This window comes from Pleurodeles waltl, chromosome 11 (assembly GCF_031143425.1).
Source record: "Pleurodeles waltl isolate 20211129_DDA chromosome 11, aPleWal1.hap1.20221129, whole genome shotgun sequence".
Classification (NCBI taxonomy): domain Eukaryota; kingdom Metazoa; phylum Chordata; class Amphibia; order Caudata; family Salamandridae; genus Pleurodeles; species Pleurodeles waltl.
In genome coordinates, this window is record NC_090450.1 from 463,809,353 (window position 1) to 463,837,128 (window position 27,776).

The window sequence follows — 27,776 nt, forward strand, 5'->3', positions numbered from 1 at the left end:
ATTAATTTCAATTATTGAATTTTTGTAATTTTTCTAAATTCTTGTTTCCAATTTTTGCTAAAAGTTTTTGTTGACACAAAACTAGGGAACCATGGAGCTTGATCTGGCTAGCCTACCCACACTGACAGTAGTCCAGCTTAGGGGGTTGTGTATTGAAAGAGGGTTGCCTGCAACCACTGATCTCAGGAAGCAAATCCTGATCAAATCCCTGACAGCATGGGCTGAGGCCCAAGAGGTAGAGTCAGAAGAAGCTCCAGAGGAGGGAGAAAGAAGGGAGGATGCTAGCTCTAACCACTCAGGGGAGGGAAGGCATCTGAACCTAAGTGAGGATGAGGAAGAACGGGCCTCAGTAAATACAGTCACTAGGGGCACACCCAAAGCTAGTGGTGGGAAGGGGGTCCTTTCAGGAGGAGAGAACCCATCCATCAGAGAAAGAGAGCTGGAGGCCCAGCTAGCATACATAGCTTTGGAAGCAGACAAGCTGGCCCTAGAAAAGAAAAAGTGGGCAAACAAAGAGAAAAGAGATGGTGGCAGCGATAAAGAAGCTGAGGTGTCCATGGGTGGGGGAGTTTGCCCCAGATTACCCAAGGGGGTGGTTCCTGCCTATGTAGAGGGGGATGACATAGATAAGTGGCTGGGGGCCTTTGAGAGGGCCCTCCAGATGAGGAGAGTCAAGCCTCAGTACTGGGGTTCACTTCTGTGGGAGTTAGTTCCCAACTCTGGGAGGGATAGGCTCCTAACCATGAGTGGGGAGGATGCAGACTCATACCCCAGTATGAAGAGTTGCTTGACTAAAAAGTTTGGTCTGTCCCCAGAGCAGTATAGGCTCAAGTTTAGGGACACCCAAAAGACAAGCACCCAGTCCTGGGTGGACTTTGTAGACACCTCACTTAAGGCACTAGAGGGCTGGATTATTGGTAACAAGGTAAATACTTATGAGGGGTTATACAATCTGATCATGAGAGAGCACATCTTGACCAATTGTACCCAAGAAAGGTTACGCCAGCATCTAGTGGACTCTAAGCAGACCAACCCTAGAGAGCTAGGGGAGGCAGCTGATGAGTGGTTGAGAACCAGGGTGGTTGTCAAGTCCCAGGGGGGAGACTCCAAGAAGGGGGGGTCAGGTCTCCAAAAACCTAAGGAGGGAGGTGGTAAGCCCACCACAGAGACTCCCTCTGTACCCCAGAACCCTAAGAAGGAGGAGAGTAAATCCCACTCCCACTCTGACAAGCAGAGACAGGGAGACCCAGGGTTAAAAAAGCTCTTGGACAGTAGGGCTTGCTTTGACTGTCAGCAGACAGGTCACTTCAGAGGAGATGCAGCCTGTCCAAAGAAGGTGGTTAGCACTGGGCTGTCCAGTGTAGCCATAGAGGAGGACTCCTCAGATGATGAAGTCCTCCTAGCAATGAGCTGAGAGACAGGACCAGATGGTAAGCTGGTGATCCCTGAGGGTGGAAGTAGGCACTTCCACCCCATTCAGGTGAATGGGATCCCTACCACTGGCCTGAGAGACACCTGTGCCAGTCACACTATAGTGAGTGACCGGTTAGTGACCCCAGACATGTATGCCCCAGGAGAGACAAGGAAAGTCAGGATAGCCACAGGGGAGGTCACCTCCAAACCTGTAGCCATAGTGCCCCTAGAGAGGGAGGGTATCCTTGACTGGTTTAGGGTGGTAGTCAGTGCTGACCTCCCCCTAGATTGTATCCTGGGCAATGACCTCCCAGAGGTGGGTCTGGTCCCAGATGGGGCGGTCACCCAGGGCGCCCCCCCAACCCAAAGTCCTGGGGAGTCAGTCCCTACAGTTAGGAGACAGGGGTCCCCAAGAAAAGGAAAGAAGAAAAGGAAGGGTAGGCCACTCTTAAAGAGAGTTCCAGGGAGCCAAAGGCCTTCTGCCCCAGTAGGGGGGGAGCCCAGAATTGGCACTGGTGGGGCCTCACCTGACCCCAAGGAAGTCCTGAGTAGTCAGGCAGCTGTCCAGATGCAGGGTGTTGCCCCTGCACTGACAGAAGGGAGAGTGGAAGGAGGGTGTCTGCCACATGAGGTGGTAGCCCCCCCACTCTAGACAGCAAGAGGGGTGCCAGGACCCCAAAGTTGCCCCTAAAGCAGCTCAGCCACCTATCAGTGGAGAGCTTAGGGTGTGGTTCTGGGTACTGACAGCTGTCAGTACCCTCTGCTGGGTGCTAGCCTTCTTGGCAGCACTGTACTTGGCCTGGTAGACAGACCCCAGGGCCAATAGCAAAGTAGGCCCCATGACCCTATTGGTCATGGTGGGGTTGCTCAAGTGTTGGGTGACCTCTTTGGGTAAACTAGGTGTTGCCCTAGCAAAGTTAGGAGTAGGGGAGGTGGGCACCTCACTACCCAAGTTGGCAGAGAGAGAGGAGGAAGACCCCCCTAGAGGGAAGTTTCAGTTTGAGATGGGTCCTTTCACTGTTGGAATGGCTTCACTACCCAGAGGGAGTGACCATGACAGGAGGATGTAAGGCAGAGTAGGCCCTGCAAAAGGACAGCCAGTTTTCTTCACTGTCTTCCTCGCCTAACAAGCCAGGAAGACTCTCCCAGGGTTGGGCTGAGTCTCCTGGGCGTGTGGGCTGGGGGGGGGCTTGTGTGAGAAAACAGGGCTGATTGCAGAGGCCCCCTAACTTTTTGCCCCCATTTTCCACTTTATGCTGGTGTTTTCCTGACTCTGATGGTGCCCTGGGTACTGCTAACCAGTCCCAGGGCCTGTGCTCTGTGTAAAATGGATATGCAAATTAGGCTAATTATAATTGGCTAAGTTAACCTACCTATAAGTCCCTAGTATATGGTAGGGCATGTAGGTTTAGGGACCACAGCATAGGTGGTGCACACCTAGGTGCACTGCTTAGGTGCCCAGTGTCATTTTAAAGGCAGGCCTGCCTTGCTGGCTGCTTTTAAATTAAAGTTATATGCAAATTCGACTTTGGAATTAAAAGTACTTCCAAAGTCTTAAACTACCTTATTTTTACATATAAGTCACCCCTAAGGTGTGCCCTATGTGCCCCTAGGGCTGGGTGCCATGTAACTATAAGCAGGGACTTTATAAAAATAGATTTATAAACCCTGGTGAGGTAAAAACAGCCAAATTTGTTTTTCCCTCATAGAAGTAAATGGCCTTCATAGGCTAGAATGGGGAGACTTTATTTTAAATTTTAAAGTCTCCTTAAATGTTGCATACCAAGAATTTGGTATCAAATTCATTGTTGTAATAAATCCCACAACTTCCAGTTGTTGGATTTAATATAACTTGTTCAGGTAAAGAGTTATAGACTTTACCTAAAAAGTTGCCAATTTCAGCCCTGCATTGTTTTTGCTGCTGTGCTCTGATTGGCCAGCCTGCAGCAGCTTAGTCAAAGCTGCCTTGATGAGGTGTGAAGTGGCCTGGCTTCACACAAAGGAATGTGCTTGTGGGAGAGAATCTCCCCTCAGCAGATGGTGAGGCGGGAAGGGGGAGGGCTGCCAAACTGGTCTTCAAAGGCAGAGAAGGACATTTGGAGCAACCAGCAACACCCCCACATCCTGCAACCCCAGACAACTAGGTGCCCCCTTGATTAGATTAGGAGAGGGCAGGAGAGGGGTGTGTTTATGATTTTTAGCCACACCAGTGGGTGGGCTCAGCCAGATGTAACCTCCAAAAATCAGATTCAGCCATGTTGGATTTTTAGAGAATGTTGCCTTTTGGGATGGATTTTTGCCACACTTCCCAGGAAGTAGTCATCACAGGGGGACGACCCTGTACCTGATTGGAGAACCAGAACCCCCCTGCTTTTCACCCAGGAGCAAGGATAAAACTGGCAGACCTGCCCCCACACCTCAGATCCCTGCCAGATTTCAAGAAGAAAAGAACTAAAGGAGAAGAAGGACTGCCCTGCTGGACCCCTGGCCTGCACCTGGAACCTGCACTCAGAAGGACTGCACCAGCTGCACACTTGGGCTTCACCACAAGAAGGACTTTGCCTGGCTTCAACTGGTTCAAGGAGGGACTCCCTGTTTGCTACAGGTGAAAAATTGCTATCCAGAGTCCCCCTGCACCAACTCCTGAAAAGTGACCAGCTGACCACTGTCCAGTGGAAAAAAAGGAGTTTGCGCCAGGTGCATTCTGGGAGTTGAAGTCCGCAACCCCCAAGGACCATCACAGAACTTCTGGACCCTTGGGGTGAGCTGTGGACCCCAAAAGAACCTTACAAGAACATCTGGGTGAAGCCCCAGAAGTTTGGAGAAGATTTGAGAATTTTTGAAAAAAAGCTCCAGAGAGGGACCGACCCGCCGCGGAAATTCTAGCCGGCTTGCCTCAACCGCGACCCGGCCTGATTTGGTGGTTCGTCCCGGTAAAGAAAAATCTCCGAAAAAGAGACTAGGGCGGTTATTCTGACCCTGGCGGTCAAAGACCGCCAGGGCGGAGGACCGCGGGAGCACCGCCGACAGGCCGGCGGTGCTCCAATGGGGATTCCGACCGCGGCGGTAAAGCCGCGGTCGGACCGGCAACACTGGCGGTCTCCCGCCAGTGTCCCGCCGCCCCATTGAATCCTCCAAGGCGGCGCAGCTTGCTGCGCCGCCGAGGGGATTCCGACCCCCCCTACCGCCATCCAGATCCCGGCGGTCCGACCGCCGGGAACCGGATGGCGGTAGGGGGGGTCGCGGGCCCCTGGGGGCCCCTGCAGTGCCCATGCCACTGGCATGGGCACTGCAGGGGCCCCCGTAAGAGGGGCCCCTACAAGTATTTCACTGTCTGCTGCGCAGACAGTGAAATACGCGACGGGTGCAACTGCACCCTTTGCACAGCTTTCACTCCGCCGGCTCGATTCCGAGCCGGCTTCATCGTGGAAGCCTCTTTCCCGCTGGGCTGGCGGGCGGCCTGAAGGCGGCCGCCCGCCAGCCCAGCGGGAATGTCACAATTACCGCCGCGGTCTTTCGACCGCGGAACGGTAACCTGACGGCGGGACTTTGGCGGGCGGCCTCCGCCGCCCGCCAAGGTCAGAATGAGGGCCTAAGTCCGAAGGTAAAAAGTTGACCGGGACCCCCCAGCCATCGTATCCGAGAAGGGCTCCACGGACGTCGGATCAAGATCCAGGTTTACCCCGGTCGAAGGATTTTCACCTCGAAAAAACGACTAAGTCCGAAGGTAAAAATCTCCACCGAGGAATCCAGCATTGCGTATCCGGACAAGGGCTCCAGGAGGTCGGATTCGACTGGCAGGTTCATCCCGCTGAAGAAAATCTTCAAAATAAAGACTAAGTCAGAAGATAACTTTTTAACCAAGGCCTCCCGCGACCTGTAGCCGAGCAGGGCTCCATCGCGGTCGGCCTGAAACTTTGACTTTGCCCCGGTCGAGATGCAACCAGATGACCCGATTGGCGCTTTTTGTTTCTAAGCGCTAGAAAAGTAATAATTCTTTAAAAATTCATATCTCCGGTTCCCTTTGTCCGATTTTATTCGTTTTTGTGTCATTTTAAAGATAAAAATATAATCTATTTTTATAAATTGGTTTTGGATTTTTAAACTGTTTCCTGTGTTTTATTTAATTACTGTTTTGTGATATTTGAATGCTTTACACTCTGTCTCCTAAGTTAAGCCTTGACGCTCGTTGCCAAGCTACCAAGGGTTGAGCTGGGATTAATTTACTGAGACCTAACTGTACCTAGGTGGAGGTAAGTGGCTTGTTGCTAGGTGTAGGTACCTACCTGCCCTTACCAATAACCCATTTTCCAACATGGGGAATGCACCCAGATTGAAATAACGCTTCAAGCACCTTTGTGGGAGATCCTCTGTGTCAGTTCTGGTCTTAGAAATATAGTAACATCCATGGATAATCTTAGATCGAGCTGGAAATTGCCTAACCCTTCACTATTTTTGCATAAGGTGATATTCAGGGAATATAATCCTATTCATGAGATGCCTTGAAGAGGATAATGGAACAGAGGGGGTGGTGGTCTCTTTCATGATGCTTTGCGAAAAGATTAGACAGTCACTATCTGAACCCAATAAATAAGCGTGTCAGCCCATCGATGGTTTGAAAAATGAATGTTCACTGGCAAATTGCCTGCAACGGAGAGTTTTAAGCATGAGGCCCAGTGATTCAGCTTTGGTTGCAGCCCAGTGCAAGCAGTACAAAGCTGTCACATGTAAGTGCAGGAAAGCAGTAGTTAACCACCATTGGGCTTTATTAACCCCTTCTGTGCCCAGGACGTAACCATCACGTCCTGGGCACAGAGCCCAGAGGGAGCGCTAGCGCTCCCTCTGTGGGTTTCCTCCCACCCCCCCAAGGCAGGGATGGAAGGGGAAGCCCTTCCCCCTCCACCCCTGAACCACTCCACCCCTCCTGTGATGTCAGCGCACGATCGCGCGCTGACAATCACAGAGGCCTCCGCGATTGGAAGAGAAATGCAAAGCATTTCTCTTCCGATCACGTGGAGGAGGCCGGAGGGCTTCAAAGGGAAGGAAAATAATTTCCTTCCCTTTGAAGTCTCTCTGAGCATGTCAAAAGCTGGATTGTAAAGCAATCCGGCTTTTGAAATGCCCACTAGACACCAGGGATTTCTATTACAAAAAGGAAATTGGCATGAGGGAGCGACCCCTTGGGCAAGGGTCGCTGCCAGGGGTGGGCTTTTTTTTTAAGGCCTTTTCTGCCTTATTAGGCCGATCTGTCCCCAGGGTGGGCAGAAACCTCTAGGGACCAGGGATCTTTTTTTTTTTTTTTTTTTTTTAGCAGTGGGGAGGCCAGGGTCACTCCCCTAGGGGGGAAATTATATTTAGGCCATTTCTGTCCCCCTTGGGGGCAGATTGGCCTATTTTTATGAGGCCAATCTGCCCCCAAGGGGTCAGAAACCACTAGACATCAGGGATTATTTTTTTTCTTCGTGAATTTCACGCAAGGGGAGCGACCGCTTAGGCAAGGGTCGTTCCCCTGGGGGGCAAATTTATTTTAGGCCATTTCAGCCTCCCTGGGAGGACATCAGCCTTTTTTAATTAAGCCGATCTGCCCCCAAGGGGGGCAGAAACCACTAGGCACCGGGGATTTTTTCTTGTTGTTGTTTTACAGATGGGGAGCGACCAATTAGGCAAGGGTCGCTCCCCTGGGGGGCAAATTGTATTTAGACCATTTCTGCCCCCTTTGGGGGCAAATCGGCCGATTTTAGGTCAATCTGCCCCCAAGTGGGGCAGAAACAACTAGGCACCGGGGATCTTTTTTTTTGTGCCAATGTGACGCAGGGGGAGCAACCCCGTAGGCAAGGGTCACTCCCCGGGGGGTTGGGGGAGCAAATTTATTTTAGGCCATTTCTGCCCCCCCTGGGGCCGGCTGAGCTAGAGGCCAAAATCCACAGGTAGGCACTTTGCAAAAAACACCTCTGTTTTCTGTGAAAAAATGTGATGTGTCCACGTTCTGTTTTGAGCCATTTCCTTTCATGGGCGCTAGGCCTACCCACACAAGTGAGGTACCATTTCTATCAGGAGACTTGGGGGAACACAGAATAGCAAAACAAGTGTTATTGCCCCTTGTCTTTCTCTACATTTTTTCCTTCCAAATGTAATGCAGTGTGTAAAAAAGACGTCTATTTGAGAAATGCCCTATAATTCACATGCTAGTATGGCCCCCCTGGAATTCAGAGATGTGCAAATAACCACTGCTTCTCAACACCTTATCTTGTGGCCATTTTGGAAATACAAAGGTTTTCTTTATACCTATTTTTCACTTTTTTTTTTTTACAACTACATTTTCACTGTATTTTGGCTAATTTCTTGGTCTCCTTCAGGGGAACCCACAAAGTCTGGGTACCTCTATAATCCCTAAGATGTTGGAAAAAAAGGACGCAAATTTGGCAAGGGTAGCTTATGTGAACAAAAAGTTATGAGGGCCTAAGCGCAAACTGCCTCAAATAGCCAAAAAAAGGCTCGGCACAGGAGGGGGAAAAGGCCTGGCAGCGAAGGGGTTAACAGATACAGCCTGCACCAAAGATATTAAGACTTTCTAGAGGGCTATGTACCGTTTGTGCACCATAGGTCAGGGTGGCACTTCTATTGACTGCCATATAAATGGGGCAGACTGGGTGTCACATTTTGGGAAAATGTGTGCAGCTGAAGACCATGACGGGGGGAGTTTATCCGTAGGAACTTTTCCATCCTTCCCACGAGTCTCCCTGCAGGAAGTTACAGTGGCCATTCAGGAGCATTTGGAGGGTAAGGCACCCGGACCTGACGGTGTCCCAGTTGATTTAATTGAATGTGACACGACTAGTTGGACACTTTTGTTGATAAATGTCTACAATAGCCCATCTCCCTCATTAAGTCCTGATTTGTGGGCATTCTCGACTATTGTTCCAATTTTTAAAAAAGGGAATCATGCAGAACCTAATTCAGTCCTAATAGCACACACTACAAAAGCTCCAAAAGGTTTACTCAATTTAGTCCACTCATTTATGGCAATTCTTGGTTTGATGAATATTTTTTCAAATCCTTTATTATGACTTGTGGGGCAAAATGAGCTAGGTTGTCATCCATTTGGTCCACTCAATTGTGCAATTTATGGCAAATTTTGGTTTGATGACTAATTTTTCCAAATCTTTTATTATGAGTTGTGGGGCAAAACGAGCTAGGTTGTCATTAATTAGGGGGTGTTAAAATATTTTATCCAGCACCAGCAATTTTCTCTGTTTTGGGGCTATCTTCAGCTTTACTGGTACGTGGTCCCCCCATATTGTACAGAATAAAGTTTTCCAGGGCTGTGGCCTCCCACCTTAGTTTACCGACCCCAAAGGGTGGGATGAAACTTGTGCCATGGTTGCACATATATTCCAACCAGTTCATACCTATTGCGATGTATGGGGCAGGAATTTGGGCTATAGGTAAACCCCTAACCCTACAAAGGGGAAAAAAATCTTTTTTGAGAACAGTATTATCTGCCCCGGTGTCAACACCCCACCTTGTTTGCCAGAAGGAATTAGGCATAATATATTTGAGCGATTATTCACACCCCACCTCTGCTGTGGCTGTGTATTTTGCACACGGAAGAGCCATTTCTAACAAGAAGCATAATATCTGATTGTTTGGCCTGTGGCAAGGGCCTTTCCATACCCTTGTTGGCTGTTGCAAAAAGATCCCTGGAAGAGGCTGGTTTTACTGATGCTTTTTTTCTGTTATGTCATCTGGTTCTTCCCCTGGTAGAAAGCAAGCCTAAGTTCTTTTCTTGGAGGATGCACTACTACAGAGAATGAGGGTAGAGGGACAGAAAGCGACTGTTGCAAGTAACTTGCAACTCACTTCCGAAGCCACCCCCTGCGAAATTATCTATGGAATACTACAGGAGTTGGGACCATGTTTTGCTATTCTGCTTTAGGGTGGGCATAATGCAATATTTTCTATGCTTTCTGTTGGGTTTTTCAGTCCAAGCTTGATTCCAGGTTATGTCAATATATTAATTCTTCCAAGCAATCCATGATTCATTTTCTTTTTTTTGTGGATACTATAAGTTTTATGAAAGAATTGTTTTAGCCCCATTTATGAAACTTTTACATATTGTGTCCAGGACTATCACTTACTGTTGGAACTAGTGGACAATTAAATTTTCATTGTGAAAGTTTGTTCCTGTAAGCAGCTCTAGAAACACCATGCACTTTGAATAATTTAAGCATCCACTTAGGTAGATTGCCTGTGCTGTTGAGTTTCAGTGTTGTAACTGCAGTCTGATTTTTCTTTCATGTCAGCTGTTCTCAATTGTATGTTTTGTTTCGAATGATTTGATGCCAATGTGTGATTTTTCAAAAGTAGTTTTTATATTTTTATTCCTTCTATTTTTATGATGAGTTGTACAATTGATTGATATTGAGTATTTATTGTATTCTTTTATGGATGTGTGCCAGCCAAATAAAGCTGCTTTGTCTGTTGTCTGTCTGTGACACCTGCAACTTCAGGAAAATATGCAAAAAGCAAACTTCACATTGAAAATTGAACACACATAAAAAATTCAGCCCTTCACTCTGGCCAAGCTAAACTAGCATGAATACATTTCAGTTTAACTGATTTTCCACAGGTTCCTCTTGTCCAATGTAAAATGATTATGAAATAGCATTTCTAAAATACTACAGCATAAGCATTCTTGTGATGCGATGAATACATGTACTTTATATGAAAAAAATATATTTATTGTGCACTTTGCTTGTATGCATTTCAGTGCACCACGTTTAAATGAAAACCATTTCACGTCACATGAAAGGAAAATAACCACTCCTTTATTTCACGTTTATGAAATATAGCAGCACAACCGAGTTATGCTCTCTCACTTTCTTGAAAGCAGTGTATAGGGTTGTTGTACAGAAGGCAGTAAAACACTGTTCTAGATTTTTAAAGCAGCACCAAGGAAGAATTATGTGGGAGTGTTTTTTTTTTGTATTGGTACTGTTGGCATTTCTGAGTACCCTAAAATGTATTTTTTGTCTTGAATATCAGTACAATGTAAGTTAGCAAGTTATTGTGTAGGCTTTGTTTGTGATGTATGCAACCCTAAGAATACATTACCCATCCATTGAAAGCCAGTTTGAAGATGTTATAGCTTAAGAGGTGTGGACTGTCTGTTTAGCATTCAACGTGATTTTTTCTGCAGTTTCATCACAAAGAGCTACGCTTAGTAAGCTTCATTATAGTTGGACATTACTATGTTAATATCAGCATGCTTAATTATGGAAGCATGCTTACTGTAGTAACATAAAACCATGACTTGTGCTCTGTGCAGAGATGTCACATTGGAAAGCATCCTTATTATAGGGACAGCACACAAAGAGCAAACTCGTGCTCAGTCGCCTCATTGGTGTAGTGTTCCGTGACGGTCTAGTTGTTGGGAGACTGGTCACAGAGCACTAACCTGGGGGCACAGAAGAGGTTGCGGGGGAAGTGTGAAGTGATAAAATAAAGCGGAGCGCTGGAGTTTTATGGTTGTTTTTACACACGGCTCCAGTGTGGTAGCACTTCAGTGTTTGGTGTAATTATTGGCATGCGCCTGGTGCGAGGTTTGAACCGTGAAATACTACACTGGCAACGAGGGTGGTCTATACCACACGCATATCACTCCGCTGGTGTTTGGGCCCCCCATGGTGTAGCTGTGAGGCAGCTGAACAGCCAGGAAGAGACAAACAGCAGGCTAAGCTCCTCCAAAGTGTGACACGACGTCACCGTATCCAGAAGGAAGAATCAAAGTATATCTTGGACTCCTACAAACCGAACAAGGATACTGCGCCCACAGGAAACGCGAAAAAGTCATGACAGAGCACCGCATGAACGCAGAAGGGGTGCACCGTGACACAGCAGACTAGGAGAGGTGAGCCAGAGCCAACGAGCACGGATAACACTATCATTATGGCAGATGAACCAGCGCCGGCCACCCATCAACTGCCACAGCACACAATGACAGGCGCGCTCCCGCCTTTTAGTGAGGTTGCCGATCCCGCCACAGCGTCACCCAGGTGGAAGGTATGGGTCGGATGACTGGAGAACTACTTTGTGGCCACCCGCAAGAAGGACAGCGAAGTCAAGCGGTCGTTGCTCCTCCATTTCGTGGGTGATGAAATATACAAATTGTTCAGACTCCTACCAAACACAGGTACCCATGATGACTATGATGCGGCGGTGAGAGCTTTGAATGCACACTTCGATCCACAGCTGAACCCGGATTTTGAACGGTTCAAGCTACGACAGGCAAGACAGAGAGAAGGAGAGTCCATTGACCAATTTTATGTTTGCCTCCGGGAACCAGAAAGTACATGCACCAACGACGACCAACAGAAAGAGGTACGGGCGCAAATTATACAAGGTTGTGGAAACAAGACACTGAGAGGACTAATACTGAGACAACCAAACATCACGCTAGATGAAATATTAATTATGGCGCGATCCCATGATCTATCGGCGGCTAGAGCAGCTGAAATGGAAGTGGCAATTTCCCACACGCCAGAGAAGACCCCGGTGATTAAAACAGAACGTGCCGACGCGATCCAGTCATCACAAATGAGGAGAAAGTCTAGAGTATATGCTCCCGCCAAGTCAGGGGGGAGATGTGAATACTGTGGGAGAGATGAACACAACCCAAGAGACTGTCCGACACAAGGGAGAACATGTTCCAACTGTGGAAAACTGAATCACTTTGCAGCCGTTTGTAAAGGAGGAGTGAGAGGAAGAGGAGCAAGTGGGACGCGCCCACCTACCAGAGCGGTAAAACAGTTATCACTAGATGACCATACGACACGGGGAGCAAGTGACACATCGTTGCATCGTACCTTAGAGGGCTCCTCCCCAGGAGAAGATGATGAGGAAGAAGTATTTCTCATATCATTTACCAATGACCTAAAGAGGCTCCGGCGACCTCAGCCCACCTGTGTGATTGACATAGCAGGGTCCCATGTCAAGGCCCTCATAGACACTGGAGCCTCAGTTAATGTGATGGAAATACAACAGTATCGCCGCCTCCAGCCCCGCCCACCATTGACCCCCTCACACACCAAAATATTTACCTACGGAAGTCGCACGCCCCTACCGCTGAAGGGACGCATAGCAGTGACAGTGCAGGCGGAGGGAAAAATGATACACACAATGGTCCACGTGGTCGACAGGGAGGCAGACACTCTGCTTGGCAGTCAAGCGGCTAAGGAGCTAGGTCTGGTGATGTTTGCAAAAAGCATACGATCTTGTCAAATTGATGAGCTGATAAGAGAATTCCCAGAACTGTTCACAGGCCTTGGCTGCCTCAAAGCTCACCCGATCAAGCTACACATTGACAAGGCCGTGAAGCCGGTTGCATTACGACACCGGCGAATACCGTTTCACTTAAGGCCACTAGTAGAGCGAGAGCTGGCTAGCCTCGAAGAACAAGGAGTCATCGAAAGAGTATCTAGACCCACTCCCTGGGTATCACCCATGGTGATCGTGGAAAAGCCGAAGCAACCAGGAAAAATCCCCCTCTGCATCGACATGAGGTTGCCCAACCAGGCCATCAAGCGAGAAAGGCATATTACCCCAACCATAGATGACATCATAGCTGATTTAAATGGATCCAAGTGGTTCTCCAAACTAGACCTAAACGCGGGATACCACCAACTCAGACTGGCGGAGGAAAGTAGGTATATCACCACGTTCTCAACACACCTTGGCTTGAGAAGATACAAGCTCCTGAGCTTCGGTGTGTCATCGGCGGCGGAGGTCTTCCAGGACACCATTTGACAGACACTGTCAGGCTTACAAGGCGTGATGAATGTAAGCAACGACATACTAATCTACTCCACAACGGCTGAAGATCACCATCGGCAAGTTAGGGACACCCTCAAAAGATTGTCGGAACATGGACTAACCCTCCACAGAAACAAGTGTGTTTTCTTCCAGACAGAAATCGAATTTTTCGGATATCTCTTCAACCAGGAAGGCATCCAAGTAGATCCCCGCAAATCCAGCGCCATCAGAAAAGCCCCCACCCCGAAGACGGTGACTGAAGTGAGGAGTTTCTTGGGAATGGCAACATATTGCGGTAGATTCATCCCAAGGTTGGCCACGCTGTCAGAGCCGCTCAAAGCCCTCACGAAAGCAGATGCACCCTGGGAGTGGGGGAGCCGAGAAGAAGAAGCATTACAAGAACTCAAGAAGGCTCTCCTGTGTGACACTACGATGGCATACTTTGACCCAATGAGAAAGACCGAGCTGACTGTTGACGCAAGCCCGGTAGGCCTCGGCGCTGTACTGGCCCAAGAGAGTGAGCCAGGCGGGTGGGCCCCATTAGCATACGCCAGTAAGTCGTTGACGCCAACCGAGCGACAATACTCCCAGACCGAGAGGGAGGCCCTGGCGATCAAGTGGGCGTGCGGGCACTTCCACCTCTATTTCCAAGGAAGACCCTTCTGGGTGGTCACAGACCATCAACCACTTGTTCCCCTTTTCAAGGGGAGTGCACCACATCCGCCTCCACGATCGAAAGGTGGGCAATTCAGCTGCAACACTATGGCATGGAGGTAGTGTACCAACCAGGGGCCAAGAACCCAGCGGACTTCCTGTCTCAACACCTGCCGAACCAGACCCTAGCCCCTAGTCAAGATGAGGCAGACACCGAAGGGCATGTGCATGCGCTTGCCCAAGGGAGCTGCCCCAAGACAATCAACACAAAGGAGATCTCCGAAGCGATCCTTGAAAACGTGGTACTGCTGCGTATGAAGCTAGCGTTGGAAAGGGGATCATGGCGCCATTTCCTTTCAAACACAGAAAACTGGACCACGGCTGAACGAGAGCATTTGACGAAACTATGGAGAGTACGGAATGAGCTAAGCTCTATGGCAGATGGTCTTCTCCTCTGAGGGCACAGGCTAGTAATACCATGACAACTACAAGATCGCGTGATCCTGTTAGCACATGGAGGGCATCAAGGAATGACAAAAATGAAGGCGCGCATGAGGGCCAAGGTGTGGTTTACTGGACTTGAAGAGGGAGTGGACCAATGCGTGCGACAATGCCCAGCGTGCCAGTTAACAGCTAGCCCGGAGGTGCCGGCCCAGATCCTGATGGAAGAAGCATGCACGAAACCCTGGGCGCAAGTCAGCCTAGATTTTGGAAGCTTTCCAGATGGCAGGACCACCCTGGCGCTCATAGATGGGTACTCCAAGTATCCAGTCGTCGAGGTCATTGCGTCCACTGCATTCACGCAGGTGGGTCCAGCTCTTGAAAGGATTTTTGCCATGTTTGGTCTCCCGGAGGAGATCAAGACGGATAACGGACCGCCTTTCCAAGGGAGTGAGTTTCATGACATGATGGGGCGTATGGGCGTCAGACACAGAAGAATCACGCCGCTATGGCCTCAAGCCAATGGAGAGGTTGAGCGTTTCATGCACACGCTCAATAAGGCCCTTAGAATCGCTGTGTTAGAAACCACGGACCCGGAGATCAGCCTTCACCGGTTCTTACGGGAATATAGAGGAACCCCACATTGCACAACTGGCCAGACTCTGTGGTCCCTGATGCTTGCCGGAACGAGACGAGACACCATCCCCACTGCACCCAGGTGGGAACCCATCCCCTATCACCCGAAGCAGACACAAGCCAAGAGGAGAGAAGTCAATGACAAGGCGAGCAGAACAAGGCGGGCCAGGGTAAGAGACATTCACATCGGTGACCAGGTGATTGTCAAGGATCGCAAACCTGGATGGAAATTCCGCACACCCTATGAACCTGGAGTATGGACAGTGACTGGGGTGTCTGGGACCATGGTGACAGCAGAGAAAGGGTGTGAACGGGTGACACGGAACATTTCATGGTTCAAGAAAGCAACGTTTGTGGAAAATTCCGGAGATCAAGAAGCAGAGGATCAATTCTCGGACTGGCCGACCACCGAGAGTCCTGCACAAGAGCGTGAGGGTGAACTGCCATTGGTGGCCGGACCAGTCGGTGGGAGACAACCGGTGGGTGCCGCCCCAGCAACCCAGTGCAGGGAGCCCAGATCCCCGATGGGGAGGTACAGTTTAAGACCCAATCCGCCACCCAGCCAAAAACTAAAAGACTTTGTATGCATGGTAACTTTTGATCCAGTTGGGGAGGGATGTAGTGTTCCGTGACGGTCTAGTTGTTGGGAGACTGGTCACGGAACACTAACCCGGGGGCACAGAAGAGGTTCCGGGGGAAGTGTGAAGGGATAAAATAAAGCGGAGCGCTGGAGTTTTATGGTTGTTTTTACCCGCGGGTCCAGTGTGGTAGCACTTCAGTGTTTGGTGTAATTATTGGCATGCGCCTGGCGCGAGGATTGAACTGTGAAATACTACAATTGGAAGATGCGCTCTTTCCAGTGACATTAAACCTGGATCAGCATCGCAAAGCAAGTAGCCCATTATGCAATGTTGTAACACATAGGGAGAGATTTACTAATTTCTGGTTCAATGTTACTCTAGGAGGCAAAGGCATGACAGTGTGACATCTAATAAGATATGGCACTGCAGCTCTCTTCCCTGGGGCTGGCCCTGTTTCAGGATGTCTGGGGTCTGGCACACACCTTTTCACCATTGCGCTAATGTGGCTGTGTTCTCTATCAAAGTACCCTTCCAGTGCTATGCTTAGACAGAACTAAAAACTTTTCTCGCATTGCATATGCTGTACAGTGCAGCACACATACCATGTGGGAAAAGTTAGGAGAAATTAAAATATTTATCCTTGTTAGCGCCTGCCTCAAGGAGGCGTTATTTTTTGGCAGAAGTCCTGTTTACGATTGTTAATAGAAAGGGCTTTTTGTCAAAATTTGTGGGCGGTAGCTTGAGAACAACCACATACCATGTATTGGATGCCCCAGCGCAAAGTAATGCCTAAGTAGCACAAATTACAGTTTGTGTTACTTTTAGAGTTATTTTGAACACAAAAATATGGTTTGCCCTGGAACGTAAATACTTTAGCAACAACTTGCAACAGTTTGTGTCCTATTTTGTTACTTTTAACTGGTGAAAAGTGTTGATAAATCTGCCCCTATGAGTCGCCTTTGCTGTGCTGATATCCTGTGTGTTGGTTCCCTTCCTGAAATACCATGTCACTGGGACCCTTTGTTAATGCAGTAAAATCTCTTTGGGAGAAGCCGTTACTTCATAGTCAATGCAATGAGAGTAATTTACTCCATTGGCATCATGCTGCGATTTGTCCTTACCTCCAGCACCTAATTAATTTCTCCCCTTTGACTCCAAATACCCTGAGAGCTCAGCAAGACAAAACCCTACAGTACAGAGGAAGATGAAATAACATCCCTACTGCTCCGTACCTCATGCATGACGTAGCCATTAGGACTCCCTGAGTAAGAGTGTATGCTATTTCTTGTGTATCTCAACCAACACGGCTGTTTGGAAACATCTGCTCCTGGAAGAGAGGCCTCAATGGATTTCCCCTTTTGGAGCTGCATATTTCACTCACAGCATGTGTTTCTATAAATATGCTTGGCATACTGTGAACACATCTGTGTTCATTTATAAAGAAATATGTTGACACCCAAGTCCTGGACTAGAGAAACACCAAGAACATTATTACAAACAGTGCCCCGGTGGCACAATGGCCAAGCGCAGCTGTTTTCTGTGCCTCCAGGGCACTGTTATAATACTGAAGAAGGGACAGGTGTTGGTGCACCTTCTTCTGTAATACAGGCAATGCTGGTGCACATACAACACCGGTGGTGTATTCGAGGGACATTCCCTCATCATGATGACGAGGAAACACTTTTCCTCTGTGCTGGACCCTATCAAGGAGACAGACACAGAGATAAAGAGTTCCTTCGGGGACACACTCACTGTGCAACACAAAAAGGTGGTAGACAGTCAGTCCTCCCCCGGAGTGCAACATTTGCAAGGGAGGGAAGTGGGGTCCCTTGGGCCTCTAGACATCTTGCTGCAGGCAAGTGCAGTCAAACTCTACAAACTGCACAAGGATAGAAGGAGTGGCACATTCAAATAGCTGCTCTGTATTTCAATATTGCACTGCCATCAGGGCACCACAAATCCATGGTTACCCTATGGCCAGAGCATTATTTGTAAAAAGGCACACTATTTAAAGATGCAACTTTGCGCAAACATGGACAGTGCACCCAATAGTTAATATGGGCACAGGTGGCTATATGTGTTAGTCTTTAACTGTGCAAACATAGCTTTAAAGCAATGGAGTGCTAGAAATTAAGTTGGTGGTTTGGGAAATGGTACAAGACCATGTCCATTAAGTGAAGAATTTTAAAGTACATACTTCCATTTTCATAATTTAAAGGCGTGGCGTTATTAAGCGATCAGAATCACACAGTTTCCCATCAAGTCATAATTACAATCTGGCTCCCAAGTTCCAAAGTTAGCAATTTACCCAATCGTCCACATATAGTTACCTTAAGGGATAGCTAGTGTTATATTAACTTTACATATTCTTTGTGACAACTCATGCTGGGGTTTGCTTGATTGTGACCACACTCCTATAATTCACAACACCGGATTCAACATTCCAAATGCTATCCTGTACTACAGTGAACTACACCTTATTTGGTGTCCTTCATTCTGCACATGGGGTGTCAAGAGGAACCAAAGGTTAGACTCGTTTATGAATACAACTGTTCCAAAGATATTTGTTGCCCCCCTCAAGCAGCAGATGTTTCCACTTCAACCCTTTCACTCTTCTTAGACAGTCTCTCACATGGTGGCAGACACAAAATCCTATCAACTTTATTAAAAGTAATATGAGCATAAGGGCCAGGCAACCACAATAGGAGAAGGCATAAGACCCCATCATCAGCTGTGAACCTATAGGGAAATGTATTGATTACATAGTGACAGCATGAAAGTTTGACTGCAGGCACGGTGTGGTTATAGGGCAGGGCCAGTTTATGTCTTCACAGTGTACTGTCCGGCCATCCTTGGTAAGTCCTTAACATGCCACCAGGATTTCTGATGCTCAATCAGCCTTTTATTCATCTCACTGTTATACCCTCCTTGTCATTTCGAGCTCCCTCCTTCTCATTGCCCCTCCATGCCTCTCATGTTGTTACATCTCAGCCAGCTGCCTGCCCCTTGAAGTTGGCTACTCAAAAACATTGGTTAGTCTGGTAAGAAGCAATCTTTTTTGATATTCACAATTCTTCTTTCTGAGTTTTTATTTTTTTCCATCCATTTCTTCTCTCTTGACCGCCCCCAACTCCCATCATTACTAGTCACCCTGCAGTCAGAAGCATCCTTATTGTGGTAACTTCAAAGTTCACAGAATTAACCAGTGTAATACTGGCAGAGGGAAATCACACTGCAGACTGCCGTTTATGTAGTGAATCTCCACTGGGAGTCGCCCCTACGGTGATCTCCTACGTGTTACAATCACTGCAAAGACATCACACTGGATGCAGACCTTACTAATGCAACAAAACAGCAGGCGTAGTGCTTCCTGCAATGACATTTTTCTGGAAGCTGTCCTCGCTGCAGTGGTACTAAAGTAAATAGGTAAAAATGATGTGTCAAATTCTTGACTTGATCTAGTCAATGGCAATTACTCATGGTACCACATTCGGGCACTTATTTTTCGATTGTTGATGAATTAACAGGGAAATGTACTGAGGCAAATTGTCTAGTACATGCAGACCATGGAGCGGAAGTTAGCAATTCAGTATGCAATTCCCTATTTTCAAGCAGAAACTTGGTATATGAGGTATCTATCACACCTCCTAAATATTGCTCCATTGGGTATGAGGTTTTACTGGGTGCAGAAAAAGCCTATCCCTTTACCATCCCTCTTGTAATCAAGGCCTCAGCTTGAGTTTTCCAGATAATTCCATGCCAATAAAAAAGTCAAGTTCTAATTTGTTTACCAAGTCTGTGAATTTTGTAAATTAAAGTTCTGGTTCACTGGTGTATTAAATTAATCTCAGACACTTGAAAACAAAACATTGTAAAATTAAAGCCCAGTATTGGAGCATTGCAAATATTTTGTAATGGAGTAATCTGAAAAGCTTTAGAAAGTGCTGACTCTACTGCGGCAACATCATAGCGAAGGTTGCCCTTAACCCCTTTGCTGCCAGGCCTTTTCCCTCGCAGGTGACAGACTATTTGGGGCAGTTCGCGCTTAGACCCTCATAACTTTTTGTCCACATAAGCTACCCATGCCAAATTTGTTTCCCTTTTTTCCAACATCCTAGTGATTCCAGAGGCACCCAGAGTTTGTGAGTTCCCCTGAGGAGACCTAGAAATTAGCCAAAATACAGTGAAAAGTTTGTTTTTTTCAAACAAATGGGAAAAAAGGGCTGCAGAAGAAGGTTTGTGTTTTTTTCTCCTGGAAATGGCATCAACAAAGGGTTTGTGGAACTACAATCACCATTTTCCAAGCTTTTAGGAACAGGCAGACTTGAATCAGAAAACCCCATTTTTCAACACAATTTTGGCATTTTACTGGGACACACCCCATTTTTACTATTTTTTGCGCTTCTAGCCTCCTTCAGTTTAGTGACAGAAATCGTTGTGAAACCAATGCTGGATACTCGACAGCTAAACATTTCTGAAAAGTAGACAAAATTATGAATCCAGAAAGGGGTCATTTGTGTAGATCCTACAAGGTTTGCCTACAGAAAATTAAAAACAAATATTGAAATTGAGGTGAAAAAAAGCCATTTTTCCCCATGTTTTACTCTGTAACTTTTTCCTGCAATGTCAGATTTTCAAAAGTAATTACTGTTACGTCTGCTGGACTCTTCTGGTTGTCGGGATATATATAGGGCTTGTAGGTTCATCAAGAACCCTAGGTACCCAGAGCCAATAAAGGAGCTGCATTTTGCAATGAGTTTTCATAGTATACAAGGTATACAGCAATTCATTTGGTGAAATATAAAGAGAGAAAAATAGGTATCAACGAAACCTTTGTATTTCCAAAATGTAACACAAGATAAGGTGTTGAGAAGCAGTGGTCATTTGCACATCTCTGAATTCCGGGGTGCCCATAGTAGCATGTGAATTACAGGGCATTTCTCAAATAGACGTCTTTTTTACGCACTGTCTTACATTTGGAAGGAAAAAATGTAGAGAAAGACAAGGGGCAATAACACTTATTCAGCTATTCTGTGTTCCCCAAATCTCCCGATAAAAATGGTACCTCACTTGCGTGGGTAGTCCTAATGCCTGGGACAGGAAACTCAACATAGACATATCACATTTTAACATTGAAATTTGATGTGTTTTTTGGAAAGTGCCTAGCAGTGAATTTTGGCCTCTAGCTCAGCCGACAGCTAGGGAAACCTACAAAACCTGTGCATAGGGGAATACAGGATAGGGTGACTTGTTGGGCACTCACCAGGTTCTGTTACCAGAATCTTTTGCAAACCTTAACATTTGGCAAAAAAAACACTTTTGCCTCACATTTCGGTGATAGAAAGTTCGGGAATCTGAGAGGAGCCAAAAATGTCCTTCAACCCAGCATTCCCCCCAGTCTCCCGATAAAAATGGTACCTCACTTGTGTGGGTAGGCCTAGTGCCCGCGAAAGAAAATGCCCCAGGATACAACAATGACACATCAAATTTTTACATGGACAACTGACGTGTTTTTTGGAAAGTGCCTAGCAGTGGTTTTTGTCCTCTAGCTCAGCCTGCACCTAGGGAAACCTACCAAGCCTGTGCATTTTTTAAAACTAGACACCCTAGGGGAATCCAGGATGGGGTGACTTGTGGGGGTCTCACTAGGTTCTGTTACCCTGAATCCTTTGCAAACCTCAAAATTTGGCAAAACAAAACACTTTTTCCTCATATTTTGGTGATAGAAAGCTCTAGAGTCTGAGAGGAGCCACAAATTTCCTTCTACCTAGCATTCCCCCAAGTCTTCCCATAAAAATGGTACTTCACTTGTGTGGGTAGGCCTAGTGCCCGCAACAGAAAATGCCCCACAACACTATGTGGACACATCAAAAATGCCTGTTTTTTCACGGGGCACTTGCGTTTTTGGTCCAGGGCTCAGCAGCCATATAGGGAAACTTACCAAACCCAAACATTTCTGAAAAATAGACACCTGAGGGAGTCCAGGGAGGTCGACTTGCGTGGACCCCCAGTGTTTTCTTACCCACAAAAATCCTCAGCAAACCTCAAATTTTGCTAAAAATTAAATTTTTCCCACATTTCTGTGTGGGATCACTGTACCGGCATAAATTTCCTACCACCCAGCGTTCCCCTCCCGGTAAAAATGATACCTCACTTGTGTAGGTGGGCCAAGTGCCTGTGACAGGGAAGAGCTAAAAACACGTCGCAATTGAGGGAGAGCCAAAGCGGGTCCAGAAAAGGACAGTTTGAAAAAAAATAAACTTTTAGGCTGACAAACGGGGCAGAATTTTTATCAGTATAGATGCGACAATGCTGGGTAGAAGGAATTTTGTGGATTCCTGAAGATTCCGGAAGGTTCCATCACAAAAATCCTGGGAAAATGTACGATTTCCAGCAAAGTTAGAGGTTTGCAGGACATTGTGGGTAAGAAAATGGTGTGGGTGCATGTGAAGCACACAACTCTGGACTCACCCAGATGATTAGTTTTCAGATGTGTCTAGGTCTCGTAGATTTTTCTAAATAGCAGCATCCCAAAGTCCAAAAAGTGCATCTCTCACCATTCCAAGTGGGACAATTTTGAAAATTAGACAAGCTCTCATGGACCAAATGTAAAACCAAAACCCAAAATAATCAAATGTCCTGTTGCTTGCCATGGGATGAGATGTTTTAGTGTGCGGGGGGAGAGATAAAAGACTGTTACTCCCTTCAGTTGGGGTGAGCCATAATCATGTCCATACTTGTTGGTAGCCACCACCCCACTATTTTTTTTTTATTAATTCCCTGGCATATAGTAGGCTTTCTGCCATCCTTGAGGAGTGGATAGGGGGCAATTGCCCTATCTGCCCACCGGTGGGCAAAACAACTTTGTCCCCATTTATTTGGGGTGGGGGTATGGCCATACCCCCACCCTCTTTTTTTTAACAAAATTCTTCCCTGGTCCCAAGATGCAATAGCAATGGCCAACAGTAATGTGTCTCCACGGGGAGCGACCCTTGCCCAAGGGGCTCTCCCCTAACAAAACACTCACACCAATCCCTGGTGCCTAAGTGGTTTCTGCCCCCCCCCCCCGGGGGCAGAAATGGCCTAAAACAACTTTGCCCCCCTGGGGAGTGACCTTTGCCTAAGGGGTCGCTCCCCTTGGGGGAAATTCACACGCAAAAAAAACCCTGGTGCCTAGTGGTTTCTGCCCGCTTGGAGGCAGATCGGCCTAATAAAAATAGGATGATCTGCCCCCAAGGGGGGCAGAAATGGCCTAAAATAAATTTGCCCCCCCCAGGGGAGCGACCTTTGCCAAAAGGGTCACTCCTCTTGCATGAAATTGTCACAACAAAATAAAAATCCCTGATGTCAAGTGGTTTATGCCACCCTTAGGGCAGATTGGCTTTACAAAAATAGTCCAATCTACCCCCAAGGGGGGCAGAAATGGCATAAAATAAAATTGCCCCCAAGGGGAGCGATGCAAATCCCTGGTGCCTAGTCATTTCTGCCCTCTTTGGGGGCAGGTTGGCCTAATTAAAATAGGCCGATCTGCCACCGAGGGGGGCAGAAATGACCCAAAGATAATTTGCTTCCCAGGGGAGCGACTCTTGCCTAAGAGGTCGCTCCCCCACGTGTAAAAAACAAAACAAAAAAAAATTATCCCTGGTGTCTAGAAGTTTCTGTCCCCTCTGGGGGAGATGGGCCTAATTACAATAGACCGATCTGCCCTGGGGGGGCAGAAATGACCTTGGAATATTTTACCCCCCTGGGAGTGACCCTTGCCCAAGGGGTCGCTCCCCTCATATCAATAATATAAAAAAGAAATCCCTCATGTCTAGTGGGTTCTGTCCCCCCTAGAGGCAGATCGGCCTAATTAAAATAGGTTGATCAGGCCCGGGGGGGACAGAAAAGGTCTAATAATTGATTTCCCTCCTGGGGAGCGGCCCTTGCCTAATGCGCCGCTTCCCTTATAAGTAAACAAAGTATATAAAAAAAAAAACATCCCTAGTGTCTAGTGGGTTCTGCCCCCCCCCGGGGGTAGATCGGCCTAATTAAAGTAGGCTGATCTGCCCCCGGGGGGGAGAAAAGGCCTTCTAAAAAGGCTCCCCTTGGGAAGCGGCCCTTGCCCAAGCGGCCGCTCCACTCATGCCAATTTCACGAAAACAATAAACTCCCTGATGTCTATTGGCCATTTCTGCTACCAGATCACTTCACAATCCGGCAGCAGACATGCTCAGAGAGATATAAAAGGAAAGATAACGTCTTTCCTTTCCTTTGTTGTCTCTCCCGCCCCCAGCATGTGATCGGAAGAAAAATGCTTTTGCATTTCTCTTCCGATCTGTGCTGGAAGCTGAGCTTCCAGCATGGTGAGGGCAGACTATGATGAGGTCAGTGCGTAGTGGGGGGTTGGTAGGGTGCGGGGTGGAAGAGGAAGCGATTCCCCTTCCATCAGTGCCCTGGGGGGGCGAGGCTCATGGGGAGCCAGGTCAAGTACCTAACGTTTACGTACTTGCCACGTACTTGGCACCTCCGCGCCGTTACGTCCTTGGCTGTCAAGGGGTTAATATAGGGACAACACACTGGCACCAGGTTGTTCAATGACATCAAAAGCGGTGCTGCACCAAGTGTGCCCCCCTAACACCGCATCATGGCGGTAATTAGGGGAACTAGCGTCACAATTTTTGATGCTAGTTCGGAGCCTTGAAGGATTAGCATAAAAAATGTTGACGTTAATCCTGCAAGGCCCATTTAGGCCCATTGTAAACAATGGTGTGCCACCTTTTAACGCCTGCTCTGAGCAGGCATTAAAAGGTCCAAAAAAAACTAGGCAAAGAAACCTCTTAGATTTCTTTGCGCCATTTTTTGGGGCATAAAACCTCAGGGATTCAATCACACTTAGGAACTAGGGAAAGGATCATTCCTCATAACCCTAGTGCATGGCTGTCATCAATAATTAAAATGAGAGAATATGCAAATTAGCACTTTATATAGTGCTCACAACACTAAAAAATAAAATAGAAAAAAGGTATTAGTATGAAAAATATAAAGTGAACATTTTACAAGAGCAACACAAGAAGGGACACTGTTTGAATTTTAATCAGCTACTCGTAATTCCTATCATTGGAGTTTCCAACAAATTGGCGCAAGGCAGCTCTGCAAGTATGTTTGCGGTGCTGCCCTACGGCAATTTGAAAGGGCAGAAATGATAAAGATACAGGGCCAAAGCAGGCACTGTGTTGCATGCAGAATTGTTTTTATGCAGAAGGTGGCACTTTCCTGTACAAAAACAATCCATATAGGTGTTTTCCTGTTTCTATGGGTGCTGCAAAATGCAGCACAAATAGAAAGAGGAAAAATTAACTTTATTTCTCCTCATTGTGCCTGTCCTGGGGAGGTGTAAGAATGTGATGTATTCCCAAGTTTACATTGCCTTGTATATTTCAAAACTCATGGGTGTTGCATGGGAAAACCCACCACAAGCCCCATGTTACGCCCCCCTGATGCAGAGTAAGGCAATGTAGCAACTTTCACTGCGTTACCTTGCATCATCCTAAATAGCTGTGAAAAGCCACAAAAAGCTGCTATGTGTGGCCTTGTATAGATGGGTCTGTGCTATCCTCTGCCGGAGCATCAAAAATAGTGACACACTGGTGGCACCAGGGACTTGTAAGTATGCTCCCCCAATCCCGAACAATCCCAAAATTTGTTACTGTTTGTGCTGTTAACACTAAATCCTGCGTCTCTCCCTGCCTATCCAGTGACGGGTGGTGTTGCTGTCTTATATTTAATGCCACCACAGTGTTCATAACTACCAAAAGTGAGCTGCACCTAAGGGTCCTACTACAGTCTGGAATTATTCTCAGTAATTATGTGTGGAACTTTCTTAATGGTGCAAATTTTCCAATTAAATAAAAACTCTAAACATTTCCACATACTGTGCTGCTTTTACTGTGCAGATTCAATAACAAGACTGTGTCTGTCATCATATGAGGGATCTCCTCACCAACTGACCTATCACAAGACTATTACTTCATTTTAAGGTTGATCAAAACTGAGATGACCCTCACTACTGTTGGTGGGTCACTCTGGTGTTGAATGCTATAAACCTTACAACCCAATACTTCTTATGTATCATCAATGCCCAGATTCTCACAGGTTTACAGTCTGTTGAGAGTTGATTTTTTAACGCTAAACTGACGCTTTTTTTATCATTCACACACCAACAAAATAGGTATTTGCAATGGCTTGAGTGGCAAAGTAATGCAAAGGAGCATGGAATGGTGCTTTGCGTTACTTTACATCAAGGGGGCGTATCATGGGCCAAACTGTGGTGGTGGGTGAGCAAAAAAACGATGGATTAAACCCAGAACTTTGTGACTGGGGGTGAATGTTTGCATTGTTCAGCATTCTGCCTAACATCTGTTCTTTTTGCATTTGTTGACCTAAGTGGGAAAGGTATGCCCAAACGTGAGTCCCGTGCTCACTGCGCCAGTAGATTCAAGCTAGCCTGGCTGATGAAGGATGATGCCCCGAAACTGGTCCTAGGACGCTTGTTTCTGGCCCAGGGAGGACCTGCCTTGGCAGTTCGGGCTGGACTGTTTCCATGGAAAACAGGGTCAAGACTGATTTGCATATGGCTAGGTCCACACTGGTGGGCATCGTGAGCAAATAACCAATGGATTAAACCCAGCTTTTTGCGCCTGGGAATGAATGTTTGCATCCTTCAGCATTCCATCCACCAGCTGTTCTTTTTGCTTTTAAAAGCAGGGCAAAATGGAGAAATGTTTTCATTTTTCCCTGCTTTTCCAACTTTGCATGTGTGCTGCATTGTACAGCACACATACAAAGTGGGAAGAGCATTTGCACTTGTGTATGCACAGTATTTTGTACAGGATGCTATCCTTCCTGTACAAAACCTATGGTAGACTCACGCACACGTCCTAGAACTATAGCGCTAAGGTGTGCTCATAGCGCATGGCAGCTGAAAGCAGTGCCGGTGCTAAAGAGAGGGGAGGAGAGTGCCATTTCTATGTGACTATGGTGCTCTCATACTCTCTCCTTGTCATGCAGCGCAGCACAGCTTCTTTCGATGCTGCACTGTGCTGGGTAGCACCTACCAGAATCTGGGCCCACAAGTGTTATTTGTTCATTAGATGCGTAAGTAAAAGGTTCTGTTTTTTGTATCCCTGGTTGTCAACGTTTGATTCTTTTTTAACTATATTTGTCTATTTATATTCCACATATGCCCTTATGAATGTATATGTTCAAAAGAATTTGGTTGCATCCACATATAGTACAGTGCATGATTCCGTTGTTAGCACTTACTTTTGTTGACTTTACTGGGCCTGGCAAAGATGTTACAAAAGGATACACGCTTCAGACTTTCCAATGTACCCTCAGGATGTTCCCTAGTAGCAACAGATCCACAGATAGAGGAGTTACTTGGCCATAGAAGTCCTGCAAATTGAAACACAAACGAGAAAATGCTTGCCTATCTCTGGACAAAGGAAAACATGGCAGAGATGGAACAGCTGCACCATCGGTCTAGGACTTTGTTGTAGAGCTTAGATATAGTACAATCACTGGGAATTAGTGTGTGTGTGTTGAGAATTAGTGTGAGTGTGTTTGTGGATAGATGCGTACATCTGCCCAACTGTTCATACACAAACAACTGTAATTATCTACTAGGGTTCCTCCAGATGGAAAATTCGGAATTGATAACCTTTTGCTTTTTGAACACTTCACTGGATTAGTTTCTAAGGAGAAGGAGTCAATGCTGAGGAGCGATGTGACACAGGATCTGTGTCAGATTCTGCCATCATTTGATTGGCATGTAATAATCTCTGCCTCAGTTCCAACAGTTTTAAAGAGGCACCAAACTGCCAATCGGCCTGGGCCAAATATCTGGCCAGATGGGGATGTAGAGAGGGCTGGTGTAAAGCAAGTACACTGCGGACATTGAACTTAATGTATGAATTAGGACTTGTTTTTATCATTCCCAACTTAGAAAGATAAGTGAACCGAGGCATCATAAGGTAATAGAATTTGTTAACTATCACATGTTGGTCATGTGCGAAATCTGGGATCAGAACTCTGGTCTTGGGTTTCCAGTAGCCCTATATACACAAAATCAATTTGATCAGTCATGCTCGAAATATTTATGCAGATCTTTCTCTTTCAATTCAGTTGTCACAAAATGTCAACAAATGATCTGTTTCATTGATGCAGACTCCAAATGAAGGTTATATGGCCTGGAGCGAC